The sequence below is a fragment of the Cyanistes caeruleus genome, chromosome 11, assembly GCF_971803275.1.
Source record: "Cyanistes caeruleus chromosome 11, bCyaCae1.hap1.1, whole genome shotgun sequence".
NCBI lineage: Eukaryota > Metazoa > Chordata > Aves > Passeriformes > Paridae > Cyanistes > Cyanistes caeruleus.
The window spans coordinates 12171480-12189866 of NC_141711.1; the positions used below are offsets into that span (position 1 = coordinate 12171480).

An 18387-nucleotide genomic window follows, 5' to 3' on the forward strand; every position below is an offset into this window, starting at 1 on the left:
ACCCTGACCTCCATGTTCCTCTTGCACTCCTTTGCTGTGTGACTGTTGAGCAATGGAAACATTTTCATGGTTTCAAGGCACTGAGTGAGTCCTATCCCACATCTCTGGCTGTGGGCTCACTCTCACCCTCAGCCACCACACTGTCCTCTGCAGCCTGTTCAGATCTGGCACATGAGGAGTTTTAGGCTCCTGCCCCTCCGTAAACTAAGCTAAATCTGGCCCCATGCAAGGCTTCTTCAAACACCACTTGCTAGGCATAAAATCATGGCTCAGTACAAAAGCCCACTCTCACTGCCACACACAGGCTGTCCTCTTGCCCAGCTGTGGTGGCAGTCACAGGAAAGGGGCAGGTGTGAATTTACCATCCTTGTCCAAAGGAGGATGTGCCAGACAGGCAGGCTGCAGGATGTCACAAGAAAGGCCACATGTGGCAGGGACAGGAGCATTTCACGGGGTCAGCAGGAAGGCAGCAGGTCCAAACTGTGTTGGAGGTTTTCTACCCAGGGTGTTGCAGCGCCCTGTGGGCACAGCGCTCACTGGCCCAGGTGCACTGGCACTCGCCATGCTGAGCCCAGCTGCTGCCCACCCCTGCTCAACCTCTGTGTCCTTCCCAGTGCACCAGCCCACACATCTGCAGGGACCCACAAGGGTTCTTGTCACTGGCAACAAAGTGCTCCCAAGAAAACAACCAACACAAGGCTCCTGTAACTCACAGCTCCAATGCCAGCACATCCCACCCTGCACCCTGTGGTTTCACTTGTGACCTGCCCAGGCACAGGCCTGGCTGGGACCCTTAAGTCAATGCAGTGCATTTCAGCCCAATATAAATACCATGACCCTCAGCCAGTCCCTTCACAGGGGGTGCACCTGGCGGAGTCTCTTCCTATCCCAAAGGCAATTCCCAAAGGACCATCGGCACATACCACAGCCAGACCCTTTCAGCTCCCAGGCACTGTGAGCTATGCAAAAGGTGACTTTTGTCTCAAATAATAGGAGCCTGAGTGAGGGAGAGGGAGGGGAGAGGAGCCCTGTTGCCCTTTATGTGCAGAGCAAGAGGCTGTGACTGCAGTGCTCTAATTCCAGGTGACATGTGGCATCTCTGAGGCTGCAGCACTGATGGAGCATGAGATGGTGCCTGACACATAATCCCTGTGCAGACACCTTTATCAAGGGGCTGCAGCAGCTTTTCATTCATCCCTAAGATCAGCAAAATCCGAACTTTAAGATAATTTTCTGCACCTTGCTCTGGAGGGAGGACAGCTTTGGAGCTTTTGATTTCAGGTATGAAAAATGTAATTATGGATAATGATGCCTTTTGCTGTAACCCAAGTAAAAAACCTTTCTGGGTTTCATGGTCCTGTGCCCTAAAGTAAAAGAGGGTTTCTGCTTTCATTACAAAACATATTTGTATTTAAACCTGTAAGGCCTTCTCATCTGTGAGCTCTCTAGTGGCCAGCAGTCTCTCTTGCATCTGGTGTTACTTAGCCAGCATTCTTTTTTCTGTGTTGCCTGGGGGCCAAAAGTACTTCCCAAAAGGCAAAACATGGGTTAAAACTGTTTGGAGAACAAAACTCTGTTAGAATGTTTTACTGGAGTCCGGGGAAATTACTTCTAAAATACATACACATAATATTAGCAGCAATAATAGAGTTTTAAAAAGTTCACTGTAAAAGTAATGATGTTTCAGATGGAGCCAGCATTTCAAACCCATCTGTATGGAGATGACATCAGACACATGGCTTATGTTTCCACTTTTGGTGGTGTGAAAGAAAATACACTGCTACACGTACTTACCTTTAGCTCGTGTGTGTGCTTAACTTGGGCAGTTTGGTTGGTTAACTGCTTGAAGTGAGAAGGCTTCACTTTCACAGAAGGCAAAAACTGGTGTTTTTTTTCATTTACAGGCTTCTCAGCTTGTGTCAAAACCATCCCTCTCAATCCTCACTGAGTTCTGCCACTATGACACTTAAATCAACTATTCTATTTAAATTATTATAAGGTGACAAATTAATCTAGGACATGGTGAATGCAAGACCTGTTGCAGCAGACATCTCACAGTGCAGATGTTTACACTGTTTACACTGCAGATGTTTAGGCTCACCTGGTTGACATCAGCCTTCCATCTTCCCGGACAGTTCAGTGAGTGGTGGCAGTGCCACGGTGGAGCCCTGCTGGCGACCCTGCCCTCCCCCTGGGGCAAGGCAGCTTCAGCACTGCGGCTGCAGCTCTTCCCGGTGTCAGGTGAGCAGCTGCATCAAATGCTGGCGATTTCCCAGCGGAAAATAGAGAGGGTGAGTTATTCCACGTGCACCTCTTGTGAGCAGGAGCCAGGTCTCATTTCTCACCTGCCCGGGAGCAGGAGCCCAGTGCGTTGTGGACAGCTGTGGGGTCAGCTGAAGGAGGTGCAGTCCCCACTGATTTGGATCCTGCCTAGGATGCACTGGGTCCAAGCACATTATACATGGCTTTTAATTAAGAATACTTGCCACTGATGGCATTTTCTGCTGGCAACTGGAACTCCTGAGGACTGTTCCCATCTGCAGAAAGATGCTATCACCTGCAGTATAGAGGCAGGCAGTTGAGGAGGGGATCTGCTGGCATGCACACTCTGAAGCCAGTCTGAGATTTCTACATCATCTCAAAAAAAGGCTAAAAAATTTAAGTCATAAGAAAAGAACAATGAAAGCTGAGTAAACAGCAGTAATGCATGTTTCCTAATTCCTTAAGCTCCCTCCTATGTTTATAAATGAAAGAGAAACATCCAGAGGTTTCTAGTATTAGACCTCATTTCTTTTTTAATCAGAAATGCCCTAAATACTTCTCAGTTTCTGTTTTAGATGTTGCCTTCTCACAGAAATGACCACCTAAAGCATTCATCTTTTTATTAAAAATACATCTTTTCATTAAAAAATTACATTGGGATTTCATTCTTATTCCAATTCTATGCTTTTATTTTTTTGACATGGTACAAGCATTTTTCTAAACTTAAAGAAACCCTTATCAGAGGGGGATGGAGATATGAAATATTTTTAAGATGTAGTTTTCTTTGATTTCCAAAGAATTTGATTCCAGTGCTAGAAAGTTGCAGAAAATAATCCCAGTGAGAAGAATAACCGAGAGCCAGGTTATTCCTAAGGCTCCGAGACCCTTTCAAGTCGGTCTGAAAACCTCATTGTTAATCAAAATAATTGCATGAGAACCAATCAGGAAATCCTGAAACATTCAGAATGAAACCTTGTCATTACAAATTCACCATCATGGCTAAAAAACAGATTATATCTGTCAAAAGCTGTGGGAAAGTTTGCTTTGTAGCAGTGGGGGCAGAAGTAAATATTTGTCCAATCTGTTTTGTTTATCCTAAAAACATATATACATGTACAGAGTTTCAATTAAACACTATTTTCTTTTTCCCCATGTGTACATCATTTGAACTGCCCATGTGAGGAGCTTTTAAAGCATCTCTCCCAGGAGTCAGGGAGATGGCTCTGTGCCAGCACCTTACTCAGACCATTACGCCATGGCAGGGCAGGTCGGATTGCTTTGAATTTTAAGCCTCATTTCTTTGGTCTCACCTCTGAGTCCATTTAAACATAGCTGGCCCCTTGCTGTAATTTAAAGCAATCTAAAGCAGATGCACAGAGTGCCACTGAGAACATACCCACAGATGGGTTGGTTTTGCTGGTAAATGCCACAATGTCCCAAGGCTGGTGATCGTGGGGAGCAGGTGCAGGAGGAAGGGGTTCAGGGGTGGGCAGGGCCCGTTTCAGCAACATGCAGATTCCCCAAGTTACTGTACCTAAACTGCCTCAGAAATTGCCTGTTTTCTTGAGGAAGAGTGGTGCTGGGGATGTCTGAGCTGGTAGAAGAGCTTGTGGGGACACCAGGACAGACCAAGAGTTCAAAAAAGCTGTTTTACTGCCCTGTGGGGGTCACGAGTCCCTCTGGTACCTACCCCAGAACGCTCCGTGCTGACACCGCTTTTGCAAGGACAGAGTCAGAGACACAGATGCGAAAGGTCTCCGGTCTGGGCTATGCTTTGCAACAGCTGTTTGCAAAATTAGTTTCAAAATACTTTGTTTTGAAAATGAGGTCCACACTTATAAACATGCCATTTAAAAATGCAGTCATAAAAAAAAGGAAAAAAAAAAAAAAAAAGGTGAAGAATAAAAAGAACAAAATTCCAGCCTGTGGTTGAACCCTCTGAATCTTTTTTTCTGTGGCAACAGTGTTCAAACAGGTGAACAGGGAAGAAAAACAAAGGCTGAGAAAAAACAAATGGTCACCACATTTAAAAACACCTGCTGGAAGTGACTGCAGCAAAAAATCATCCAGAACATTATGGAAAATACCTGAATTATGCCCCTAATCCACCACTGCTGCTGAGGGGGCTGGAGACCTCCAGGCACTGCACCCTGGGACCTCACTGGAGCATCCACTCATCCCACTGGCATCACATGAAAGTGCAACAATCCTCTGTGAGGTATTAAGATCATTTCAAAGTCTCTTGCATGAAAAACTCACAGCAAAACAAAAGTACAGCTTATTTTGTCCAGATTTAGCAAGTCTTAGATCTTTATTTTCTCAGGGGATCAGGGTTCTGGTGCTTCTCCTGCCCAAGTCACTGGGAGTGCAGCCACAGACTCCAGACGCAACCAGACCTTATCCTACAGGCTGCCCTGTCGAGCTGACACCTTTTCATTTCCCAGCACTTATGGCAGCCACAGATTCACCAGAGCTGGAGAGTCTCCAGGCAGAGCAGCAGGACACACCAGCCTCCTGTGGCTGCACAGGCCATGACACTCAGTCATGATGGCTGCAGGTCCCTCTGAGCTCAACCCCAGGACCTGCTGCTAAACAAACCTGTGCCAGGATCCCTGTGATGGAGGATGAGCTGGAGGAGGCACCTGGATGCCCTCAGCCCTCCAGGCTGTGGTTGGGTTTCTCTATCCCAGCCACAGGTCAGCAGTGCAGGTGACAGATGTGTCCTAGGAACAAAAATTCTGGATTTTCAGCCCTGCTCTCTGGCTCTCCCTCCAGGTCCTTGCAGTGCAGTGAGGGGCTGTCTCATCCCAGAGCACTGCAGCCAGGACTGCACACAAGTTTGCTCATAAGCACCACCACTTCCATGTGAAGAAGACAGCTGGTTTGACACAATGTTCTATTTCAGAGTAAGAACTGGTCGCAGCTACAGGCTGGTCCCTGCATGACTGGAGCTAGTTTTCAACCCATTTCTGTGGATGTAGCAACAAACCTTTGTAACATCATGGAAACAGACACATCCTGTGTGCATCCCCTACCAGGACCATCACTGCTGGTGTCATGAGGTTGTCCTGTGCAGGGCCAGGATCTGGACTCAGTGAGTCCCTTCCAAGTCATGATATTGTATAATCCTGTGACCAGGAGCACTTCCAGCCACCCACCCCGCTGTGCTGCAGCACCTCACTGCCATCACAGGGCACTGCTGGGGACCCATCGAAGCTGGATGACAGCTCTGACTGGCTGCTTATGCCTCCACATACACAGATAAGGGTCTGCCCCAGGTGAACAGGCAGATCAGGTACTGCCGCCAACCAGGCACCTTTGTCATCCCAGCCCTTGGAAAAAATGGAGAAACCCAAAGGAAGCCAAGGACACCTAAAGAGAGGAGCAGAAAACAATGGGGAGCTATGCTGGGAGGGAAAGAGGCCAAGGAGCAGGATTACAGATGAATAACATGTGCAGTGTAATTAATCTAGATTAGTTTTTATTTTATAGCATTAACAGCCCGCAGTCGCAGCATGCGGTGATGTGGTCCCGCGAGTTCCCAGCCTTCGCAGGGCTGGGCCGGATCGCTGGGAGAGCTCCAGGCAGAGCATCAGCGCAGGAAGCGGTGCCGGTGACTCACCGGCTGCATGCTTGCTTGCAGACTAATCAACTAATTCAGGCACTCCGGCCCTTTCCACGGCCCCCTTCCATTAATCTTCGGGTTAAAAAGTGCAGCAGTCGCTCGAGAGGGAAATTCCCACAGAGCAGAAGGATTTGTGCCGGGAGCCCCCTGCGCTGACCTCCTTGGCAGCCCTTGCAGAGCCCGAGGTCCGACTCCTCCTCCTCCTCCTCCTCCTCCGCCGGGCTCGGGAGCCGCCGGGATTTCCGCCTCTTCCTCCCTGGAGGCTCCGTGACCCACAGCTCCTGCCTCGAGGGTGAAATGCAGGAGCGAGATCTCGTCCTGCTGCTGGGCAGCTCACAAACACATTTTTCCCATTAAAGGTTCCCCTTGGCATTTTTTTGGCAGATTCCAACTTCCGCAATAGCAAGTTGCCCATCTGAAGTGCTTGGAGCCATCCTCACCTCCCTCCCAGCCTCTCCCCCACAAACTCTGGAGAGTCGGGGTTCTGCTTTCCCTAGATTACAAATTGCCACATGCTGTCCCATTACCAATAGGCACTATTCCCAGAGGGTCCACGTGTCAGTTGTGCCTGGAGATGAATTAGAGCTTTCCCAACTTCAAAAAAGTGAAGCACAGTGAAAAATTGTTTCTTAAAACCTGAGACAGAAGAGCTGCACAATGCCACCAACAGCAGCAGAGCAGGGGACGGAGGAGACAGGCTCTCCTGGAGAGCGATGTGCCACAGAATTCGATCTGCGCTCCCCTTGTCATCCAGGACAGTCTGTGTTTAACATTGTATCGTCATGTGGAAAACACCTAAATAATTCCAGGGATGGCAGTGACCTGCAACCAGTCTGGGGGAATGGGACAACCAGCACAACTGGGGACTGGGGGTCCAGTTACCACACAGCTACTTTACTCCATCCTTTGTCTTTATTTTATATTTGTATTTCTTCAATATAATAGAATACAACTTATTTTACATAATGTATACAAACTATATCACAGTGCTTTACAGAGCAAAGTATGATGATACACGGTGAAAACTGGGAGAAAAATGATAAGGTCCTCTGCTTTGCCAAACCCCTTCTTTCCTCCCTGTTCCAGGAGACCTCCCAGGACACCCTCAATCTAGTGGGAAGCTCCCACCTGACTAATTACTGGCCCCAAGGTGAATTTGGCTCATCACCACCGTGCTCTCCTCTTTCCAGAGCACTGGCAGGGCTGGTATCGCAAAGAGTTGCTACATTTAACCCCCTGCTTCTTATCTCCTTTTTCTCACAAGCAGCAGCTCTTTCTTTTGAGCAACATAATTACTCTCCAAGTAATTACTGGAAACTGAGGGAAACCCCCCATGATTCTTTTCTCCCAGGATGAGCTGGTTTTTTCCAGAGCACATGGATGGCCCCAGATAAACCACTGGGTTTGGCAATGCTGTTCGCTGCATTTATGAAAGCAGTAAAACCATCACAACTCCACAGTACCTGAGCCAGGGTGGGATGCAGACCTGGCCCCTCCAACAGTGTCTTTGTAGCTGCTTTATGAACACAGCAAGCAAAAAGCACTCACAACCATCATTCATGGTGTTACAGGATACTGTAAATGACACTGGATTGATGGCTGCCAGATCTCTGAGACCTAGGAATTAGAGTACTCACAATGGGAAAAAGGAAGTTTTTGGAAGCTGGGAGAGAGCAGGATTGTGGACAACTGGGTCTGAGAGTCACACACACAACAGAGAAATGGCAAGGACAGACAGAGGGAGACTGACCTTAATGCCAGATGAAAAGTTTTCAGATGGATCCCCAAAGTGATCCCTGTAGGAATGCTGAACACAACACACGCTTCTGTGAATACGTAACACACACAGCAACAAAAGGAAGGTACCATGGCTTCCCTCAGGCCCTGAGCTACTGCAGAACATCACATTGTGAAACAGGGCACTGCTTTAACACATAACTTTAATGAGTAATAAGAATAATAAACCACCCATTTTCCATTCTCTCACCTAATGGAATAAATGTAGAAATTCCTAGCATTTGTACAACAATGCCATGTCCAGAATGATCAGGATCCCTTTCTGCAACAGTAAAATGGAACACACCCATGGCAGAGCTTATGACAATGGGCAGAAAAAGAGCAAAGGCAGACACGTAGGAGTAAGTTTCCCCACAACACTTAAAATAGAAACGTAGGTCAAATATACATTTGATGAGTAGGAAAAAGTGAACAAGAAACCAAAGTTTTCCTAACTTCAGAGTCCACTTCCTCTCCTAATCCCTTTAAATCTAGATCCACATCAATGAATCAGAATTTGACCTAAAAGCTTTGCAGCAGGAGAATTAGCCAAATGCTTGAATTAAATATTGCTTATAAAAAACTATTTCCTTTTCTTAACAGCAAATTTTCCAACTGGGAAAAGAGTTTGAGGCCCACATGCTTTCTAAGTTTGGAGAATTAGACACTTCTCTCTCTCAAATCCCACCCCTCATACCCTGGAAAAGATACAGCTTTACACACCAAATTATTTTCCAGTAGAAACTCGCCAGGATATTTGCTTAAGCAGGAGGATTTCTCTACATCTACATGATTTTTGAACAACCTCTTAATTTCTGACCACACATCTTGTGGTCATTGAAAGCACTTTGGGTATGATGGGACTCTGCAGGCCCTGGTGGCTGTTGTTTGGCATTCCAGGACTTGCTCCTGACCAGAACCCAGTGAATCTGCTGGGGCTCTCCTGGGCTCAGCAGCTGAGGGACAAACCTACATTGGCTTGACTGCAAGGTCAAGTGCTACCAGCACACAAAATAAATACCTCAGACTCTGCCCACATAACTGCACTTATCAAGAAAGTCCCAACACAACCTGACCAATAAACCCCATATCCCCCTCAATTTTATAATGTATTATGTAGTTATAATCTCAGGAGCAGAGCAGCCATGGCTTGTTGACACACATGAATGAATCCTGTGCAATTGCCTTCCTCACAAAATAAACACATTACCAGATCACACACTGGCAAAGGCAGGTGAACCCCAACTCACAAGGCTTTCAAGAAGTGACTAAGACTTAGGGGATAGAACTAGGTCCTACCTGACTAATTTTGCTTTTAATCACTGGAGGTACATAAACTTTTATCTCTACTGAAAGTTTGGGCATGATACACAAGTGATAAAGATGGGAACTGTAATCTCCAACAGTAAAATAACAAAGCATATATTAAATGAGTACTGGCTGGTCCATGTGAAGCTTCTTTTCCAGAGAAGGATATGACTATGATTAAAAAACATTTAAAGTCTAAATAGGACTTCAGTTACCATGTTAAGATCCTATTTTTTTAGTCCATCAATCATCACTCTTGGCTCAGCTTTCAGCTGCAACCATTTTTCAGATCATGGAAAGGAGGTTGTATCTTCCCTACAAGCAAGTGGAAGACCACCAAGTTTAGCTAACGATGGAAGATTTGTCTGTGGGAAATATAATAATTTAAGTTTCCATATTGGTGCCACAACTGGAATATCTAAGTAATGGTGTGAGTGTTTTCTTGGACTCATTTTAAGATTACTGCATAAAAGGAAACACTTTGAAGTTCTGGCAAAAATCAGAACTGGTAACTGGTGGTTTTATATCCTGCTGGGCCTTTCAGAAGACATGGGCATACATTTAGAGCAGCAATTAGGTCAAGCTTTTCTGTTGTTCCCAAGAAATGTAAAAACATTTTTTAAGAATTCTTCCTTAACAAGAAAGAAAAAGGAGGCAGCTCTCCCTGCATTGCTCCTGACTTTCAGGGGATGGCTTTACATGATTGACAGGAGTTTGTGTGCTCGGGGCCTGCTCTGACACACGGCAAACCAGGGGACTTGCAGGCCCCTTGCTAGGTCTGTGCACACACACAGACTCTTCCCACCTCTCCATCACTCTGCCATGCTCCAGCCATGGGAAATGTGTCCTGCAGGCTGCTCCAGAGAGCTTCTCTGAGCCTCTGCCCGGGGCCTTATGTTCTTGCAGGAACACAGGGCCATGGTTCCAGGCAACAGAGACCTTTCCAACATTGATGGCAATCTATTAAACAGCTTTTCCTGTACACGGGATTCTTGCCTGCCATGTCCCAATCCCTCCACAGAGCAGTTAAGACACATACAGCAAACTTCATCCACAAGTTATATTGGTGGGCAAACAAGAGCCAGAGGGTAAGACACAATAAGAAGGGACAAAATATCAGGAATCTAGCATGGCACCAGTTATCTTAGATTATCCCATTATCTTAGATTAGTCTTTTTGCTTTACCCCCCCCCCTTGCTTTAATTGGATCAATATTTTTTAATGACATATTTATCACGTCTTACTAATTAAATGCAATTACTTACATTACTCTTTTTTTTTTTTTCCAGAAAAATAGGTGTCAATTCAAAGCATAATTTCCTAGGAGCTCATGCTCATGGCATGCTAAGTCACACTGATTCCTGTTCTAGGTGTGCAAATAGAGATATGTCAAATTTTGAAGGACAGAAGATCCTAATAAATACCCCCAAAACAGCCTTTCCTCAAAGTGCTATAAGTAGATATAAGGAGCACTGAGATAGTCTGGAAAAAATAAATTGTATCCTAAGGCAGCGATGCTTCAAACATGTGCTGAAGCCCATAAAAATAAGTTAAAGGCTGTGTTGACAGACAGGATGAAGGAAAAATCTGTTTCTGGGATTAGTAGTTACAAAAGGTCTTCCAGATCCTGGAATAATCATAGGATGAAATTTCCAGATGGCTCACCAGGATCTTAGTAAGACCAGGGAAGAAACACACATCCCTACAGTTACCAGGCACAGCAAATCTTCTGGATAAATGGTATCTTAAGGATACTCCTGAGAATTGTCACATGATGGTGACACCCAAAATCTTCTCCACACGAGGATCAGCTTCTCCAAAACTGGTCCAAATCCTCACCTTCCTGGAAGCAGGAGGAATGAAAACTTCTTCTTGCCATACATGTCAGCCAGGACACCAGCCCTTAGCCTGGGCAGAACCACACCAGTGAGAGGCACACTGAGGATCTGTTTGGGGCACTGCTGTAATTCTACTGCAGTGAGGAACCAGTGTGTGTTTGTGAGATGCCCCAAACCATCTCACTTCTGCCCTCACAGCAGCTGGGTTCACCTGCTTTCATAAAGCTGCTGTTTTGAGATAAGGGTGAAGACACTGGGTAAGCTCAGATCAAAGCACAAAGTGCCATCAGGGAGTTACCCCTCCCACAGCGAGTCAGAAAGACAGAACACCTTCAGATGTGATCTTCCTCAGGTCCAAGTGTGAAACTCAGGCACTGGAGCAAGTGAAACCTGGCAGAAGCCTTCAGAAGCAAGCTGGTGACCTCCCCCAAACCAGCTCAGCAGCACTGGAGCCCTCCACATGGGCAGGTCCATGAGTGCTTCCCCAGCTCCAGCTGAGAGCCTGGCAGCAACAGGAAAAGGCAACTACAGAATGAGAGAAACCAGGAATCTGACCCAAAAGTTTGCTGAGACAGCCCTGGCTTAAATCCAAAGAAAAATGGCACCAGCTGGAATGGCACACAAGGAAGGCTGGGGAAATGCTGTTCTGCCCCTCGTATAATGGAACATTTGCCTTCATTCACGGAGGAAACAATCCAAAGAGGACAGAAGGTTCTCTGGTTCAGGGCACAGCTGGAGGACGCTGAGCTGTGGCACCTGCCAGTGTCCAATGGCACTTAACCCAGCCTTTCCTATGGCATGAGGCCAGGTTTGAAAGCAAACTCACTGGAAACAATCACTAATGCTTTCTAAACACTTGTTAATTTTTAAACAAACAAACAAGTCAACCCAAAGAACTTTCAGCCTTCTGTCCCTGCCTGACCAGCACAGATGGAGTCACTTCCTGACAGCAACAAGAGGCACAGAGACATGTCCCTGCCACAAGGCAGCTGCTAGGAAATGGGGAGCTCTCATCTGCTTTCCTCACGGTAATTCACTACAGGAGCAATGCTTTACAGTAAATATGGCACAGAAAATCCAAGTGAGCAAAAACCAGGGTATTCTCTCTCCAGCAGGCAGGTCCATGTGTTGCTGGCACAGAGGTGGAGCGTGCCAATCTGCAACCATCCCCTTTGGAGAGAGTGCACCCATTCAGGTACAAAATAAGTGCAAGAACCCAGCCAGGCCAGTGCTCTTGGCTGCTCACAGGACATCTTTAAGGGCTGAATGACAAGCTGTAGAGCAGATGTTCACCCTTGGCAGTGACTCAGCCATACTGTGGTGTATGGTTTTGCTTTTTCAGCTCTGGCCAAAAAGGATGCACGTTTCCTCCACGCTGTGTGATGGAGAAGGGACTGGACATGGCTGTGGTGATATTTTCTAATAGACATCAGCAACCCTCCCCCAGTAGGAAACTGAGGGCTTTACTGGCAGCTCAGCAATGACCTGAACACCATCCCCTGGATGAGTAACACTGAATCCCGGGAACAAGGCAGCTGTTCCCATCACTGGATGGGTCAGGCGCCACTTACAAAAGGCTTTTGGAGGAGTGCAAAAGCAGATTTCTGGCAGAAACTGAAAGTGGACAAAAAAGCCAGCTCTGCTGCTCTTCACACTCCCCAGGAGGCTGCAAGCACCAATTTTTACACAGTTTAAAAGGAAAAAAAAAGTGATAAATTTTTGCAGTTTGAATTGGAGTAAAGTCAGATTCACAGAACTTATCTGATTCAGGATACAGCATCTTTCTTAAATAAACACACTTGAAAATCAATCACACTTGTCTCATAAGGACACTTCCTAAAATTTGCTCTCCTTTAACTGTTTAGGGTTCCCATTCTGCAATAGAAGATGATGTCACTGTTTATATAAATAAAGGCTGTGGTGCTCAGATCAGATGTAGGAAACCAGTCTCTTTCCTCTTAAAGTTATTAACCATGTCTACTTTCTTACAAGCTTGGGGAGTGTAAGAACTGGCCAGGGCATAAATAGAAGCACAGACAAGAAAAGGTGCAAAAAGTGACCCAAATCACATACTTGACACAGATTCCTTCTGTTCTTAGAAATATGGCCATGTTAAAAGTGATGTAGCTCTCATTGCTTTCACTCTGTCCACAGCAGGGAGATTAAACTTCTGCACAGGAGAGTTGCAACTGAAAAATATTGTCATTACACTGAGCACAAATAGCTTTTTCTTGAACATTGAGCATGCACGTGGCCTCCCCTCTCCCCCCAGCTTACATTTTATGAGATTTTTGACAGTCAGAGAAAACTCTCCTTCCATATGTTCAGGATGTTAAGATTTCAACCTCCTTGAAGCAGGAAAATAAAGTCATCTTCTTTGTAATGTCACAGCACTGAGCACACACAGAGCACTGAAACAGTAACGCATGAACTGATCTCTGCCATTGTGGAAAACTGCAGGGATCCCGGAGCAGGTCTTGTTCCTGTCATGTCTGCAGATGCTCTGTTAAGGACTCCAGGGACATAGAGCAATTACTAGGGTTTGTTTCTGCTTTCCAGGAGCAGTTCTGTTTAGGAGAGAATAGAAAGGGATTATTTTTACCTTATAGTTTGGATTTACAGGGTGTGAACTGAATTTTTCTTCTCACAGAGAGACATCATGTAACAACTCTTCCAATGCCCTGTAATGGGGCTGTTCCTTCTCAGCAGTGCCCAAAAGCCCAAGGGCTAATGAGGGCGACAGGCAGGGCCCAATTAGCAGCACAGGCATAGGGACGGTTGCATTTAGGCCACACACTGAGTCTAAAGGGTTTTTTCCTTTTGTTTTAGGGGTTTTGTTGGTTTGTGGGTTTTTTTGCTTTGAGTCTAGAAAGTTGACATCTGCTTCTGGTAAAATTAACAAACTATTTTATTTGTCAGTAAATGTAGATTGAAACAGTATTGAGAATTGCATTGTCTGGGTCTGCAGGATTGTAGTAGTATCAATGAAGCATTTTCCACTGGCGTGTGTACAGAGAAAGAAACATTTAAGTGAAGATAATTTTTTCCATATATATTATGTACATTACCATATACAAGTGAGAATTAGACAAAACAAAACTAGAACAAAGATTCTTTTAAGCTTTAAAAGGATCTTTGTCTCAGCCATAGGGATGGCTCAAGCCAAGCTCTGTGGATGAGGCAACGAATGAGGCAACAGATGCACCAAAGGCATCTCACTCACAGAACACAGTTTAGCCAAGGCAGGACTCAGACCACGCAGGGGATGTACTGGCACCAACATCATTCTTGCTACAGCAGAAAAGATGTTCCCAGCTCTTACCTTCTCCTGATGCAGCCAGGCTCAGGTGCACCCTCCACTGTGCCCTACACAAACCCTGGCACTTGGGCCAGCAGAGATGCTTTCACCAGGGGCTCTGCCCCCTGCAGTGGCACTGTGCCCCCACTGTGCAGTGGCAGCGTACCCAGCTGCTTTCTGCAACGTGACCTCCACCAAATCCCATCCCACCATGTTTCCAGCAGCTGTGACTGCCCAGACCAGAGACTTTGCTTCCTGGACACCTTAGTGACTGGAAGGGCATCTCCAGTTAAAATCCCCTGGCAACTATTTTATTGTTCACTTGCTTAATGCTGCAAACACAGCTCCAGGTCACCTCTCTGTTGTAAAAGGCAGGAGAAATCTTCTGCATTCAGGGCAAGGGAAGCCCGTGGACCTGGCTCTTACGTGATGGTGGAAGGTACTGGCCCTGCACGGGTGACAGGAAGCCTCAGGTCACAGCGGACCCAGGGGTCAATGCCAGGAAGGGGATAAGAATGGAGCAGGCTTCCCATGAGGTTCAGGCGTAGGGCAGGAAGGCAGATATTGCCTGTGAGGCCCCTCTCTTGCACAGTGCATTCAACATGAACCAGCACCTTCCCTCTCGCTGCTCCCGAGGTCACACAGGGCAGCTCCCCCTGCCCCGGGCAGCAGCTGGGGCTCTCCACCACCAACCACACCGGCTCAGGCAGGCAGCAGACAGCAGCAGAGGATGGGAATGCTCTTTCCAGAGGCTGGAAAAGTACTTTTTCCCTCTGTGGTAAAACCCAGGAACATCTTTCCCAGACCAATTTGACCCTTCCCTTCCTGATGTGCCCCCTACCCCATGCCTCTCCCTTGCATTGTGTGGGAATGTTCCCCAAAACATGCTGTTTTCCCCTCATTTCCTTCCTCTCAAGACACCTGGAGCTTCCTCCTGCAGGCTCCTGCCACCCCTCATGGTGATACAGACCAGGTCAGGCTCCCCAGGACGCTGGTTTATTGTCCAGGAAACCAAAACAACCAAACATCCAGCACAGGGCTGCTGGGGAGCTCAGAGACAACACAGCTACCAGGGCTTTTGTGTACTGAGGGTGACAAATAATTTATTTCAGCAAAACCACCCTGACATATTTGAGGAAAAACAGAAGCAGCAACTACCAGCAAGGACACCCTCAAGAAGGCTGTAGGGGAAGTATCCTTCATCACAAAACATGTTTTGAAATGTATTTGAAATTTGTGATTTGACATCTCAAGCTGTTAGTAGAAGCTCCTTGATCAAATGAGTCAGTTTTGCATGCATTAAGTAATGCAGCAGAGAAACAAAAGAAAAAATCCTCTCCAGCTTCAATGCCAGTTTAAAAGTTACTGGGAGGCAGCCAATATGTTTGGGAAAGGTTTTAAACACCCTCTTTCAAATTAAGATGTCTCAGCAGAGATTTGTGCACACAGTACATACCATGAATCACAACTCCTTTCTAATACACAGAATTTTAAAAGCTTAAAATACCTTTATCTAAACCTCTATCCCATTAAAACTGCATTGAGGAGCACAAAGCTTCATCCCATTAAAACAGAATGTATAGATAAGTGGAGTTTCAAGCTGTGCTACACCAGTTTGTGCCTGTTCCATGATCATTTGATTCAGGAAGCCAAGCAAACACAGCTTTGCTCATCCACTGAATGTGCACTGTAAAACAGAAACTGGATAAATACACTTAATCACAGAATATTCTGAGTTGGAAGGGACCCACAAGGATCATGGAGTCCAACTCCTGAATGATCCATACAGGGATCAAACCCACAGCCTTGGTGTAACTGGCACCTGCTCTGAACAGCTGAGCTGATCTGTCCCAAAATCATTGCACAGTTTGGACTGAAAGGGACCATAAAGATAATTTCATTTCAACCCCCTGCCATGGGGTAGGGACACCTCCCAATAGACCAGGTTGCTCAAAGCCGCATCCAAAATACTTCCAGGGATGGGACATCCACAGCTTTTCTGGAGAACCTGTACCAGGGCCTTACCACCCTCACAGGGAACAATTTATTCCCTATATCCAACCTAAATCCTATATGTTCACATATACACCAGACTCCAGCTGAAAGCCAACCCCACAAGGCAGACCACAGCACGCTGAGATGCAAGAGCCAGACAATGTTTTTCACTGATGTGCATTCACAGCCTTCTCAGATGGGTACTGCCAGCTGCTGGGGTTCTGCTCTCTGCCACTCTGGGCACTGGCAGACGCTGGAGCAGCTGTAATCACCTGTAGAGCAGAACCCACATCACAGCAAACCACCCCAGCCTGGGACTGCAGAGGAAAGCAGCTCTCAGCTGCAGGGAGGCAAGGCTGGTGTGTGCCTGGGTCTGCAGCCACCAGCCACTGACCTCGAGACCTCCATAAACACAGGGCTGAGCCAGAGCTGCTTTTGAGCAGGTGAGATACCTGCAGGCAAGATTTGAACAGCCACAGATGGCTGAAGGACTGGCCCTTCTCACACTTAAAAGGGCTTCTTTTTATGGCTTCTCAGCTTTCATCAGTGAGAAGCAGGAAGAGTGGAGTGGTGGTGTCCCCAGCCAGCTAACAGGATGTGACTCTGCCCTGAGTCATCATCCGCTTTCTCCTCAAGTGGGGATGGCTCTCACACCTGGGCCATGGACACCTATGGCCATACTCATCAGGACAAACCCACTGCTTCCCAAGCTTGCACTTCAGAGGCTGCAGGAAACAACCTTCACATCACACAGAACTTGGTATTTTGAGAGTATCTTCACAACCAAAAGGACTGAAGAACTCCAAAATGTGCTCAAAATCTAAAGAATAATACAGCAGTTTTCTGATGAAGTGTCTGAGCTAGCAGGGTTGCACTGAGGTCTTGCTTAAGTCCAAGAAATTAAAACATTAAACCACACAGCTGCAGAATATGACTAAACAAGCAATTATTGTTCTCTATTTTACAATTGAAAACTTACCATGTTTGAATAATCTCCAGTGAAATGTATTTCATGAGAACTGGAAACAACTTACATTAAATGAACCAAATGAACACCACTGTTAATGAGTCCACATGCACATGAGCAGAACTGAGGTGCCTCAATTGAGAATTACCAATGCTGTGGCTCATCTTCCATCCTGACAAACTTTACAACAAAGATTTCCCTGATACGTTTCCCTGCCCATCTAAGGCAGTCATTCAGTAGCAGGGACGTCTCACAGACTCACATTCCAAGCAGATGCAACATCCTACACATCCGACAAAGCAATTCAGCTCTCACCAAAGAAACATCCCAGAAGTGCTCATTCAGATGGAATTATTCCAGTATTTGTTTTTCAATTACCGGAAGAAACATCAGTGTGGGGTAAATAACTTTTTACCACTCTCTACATTTCAAACGAGACACACCATATAAGACACCAAAATTTTTTTGGCATTTATCTACTAAACATCGTCCTGAAGAGGTACATGGATGTGCTAAGGTACACCCTCACTTCCTGCAAAGGCAATCATGTAAAGTAATGATAAGGGAGCTTGTTAATAATTTATTATTGGCTGGGACACAACTTTTCCAAATAATTACAGTTCAGAGAAGTCTGCAGGGGAAGGATGTACTATTGCTGCAACATGTAGCACAGGCACACCAACAGCTGGCCAACCCAAGGCTGGAAGTGCAATTAAAAAATGACCGTGAAGTTGCCACAGGCTATGTCTTTGCTTATGTGCCACTGCATTAATTATGAAGTGGAAAAAGAAAGAACAATAAATGTCTCACAATGGCCAACTACAGTTGAATTCCAGTCAGGTTTTGCAAAAGAAAAGCTGCCAGTCAGCTGTGGCTGCTACACTTACAAAAGAAACACCAAACGCCTTGAATATCACACCTATTGAGCCTGGAATATTGACACTGAACCTTTAAAAGGAGTGAACTCTATCACCACCTTTTACCTGTAGCATTACTAGGAAATAAAATCATTCAGGGTCTAAGGAAGAGCACTCTGTGCTGGTGTTGGGAGACAGGAATTCCCGTCAAACTTGTAACACACTAAGCACTACCAGCAATGTCCCGTGAAGAGCAGCACATATATTTATCACCTTTTTAGGCTTCCTTCCCCTCCAACCATCTACTGCATCTGGAAGAATATTTTAATGCTAACTCTGACTTTAACTTTTTAAACTGAAAAATAGAAGAGACAAACTATCTGGGTCTAACACTTAGGACTTATTGCTTGCCTAGAGTGAAACGATGTGTACCTAAACTGCACCCTGGGGTGGATCCAAAC

At 46.0% G+C, this 18387-nt stretch overlaps 1 protein-coding gene across 2 annotated transcripts in view; it reads right to left on the reverse strand.

The window, feature by feature from the left end:
• Positions 1–12569: 12569 nt before the first annotated feature.
• Positions 12570–18387, reverse strand: part of SLMAP (sarcolemma associated protein) — an 89374-nt gene continuing 83556 nt past the window's right edge. Inside the window, exon 10 of one of the 2 annotated variants that reach the window (XM_086846768.1) lies at positions 12570–13376. The gene's annotated coding sequence lies outside the window, so the exon portion shown is untranslated. The remainder of the gene's footprint in view (positions 13377–18387) is intronic. The other variant, XM_086846721.1, reaches the window with a different exon arrangement.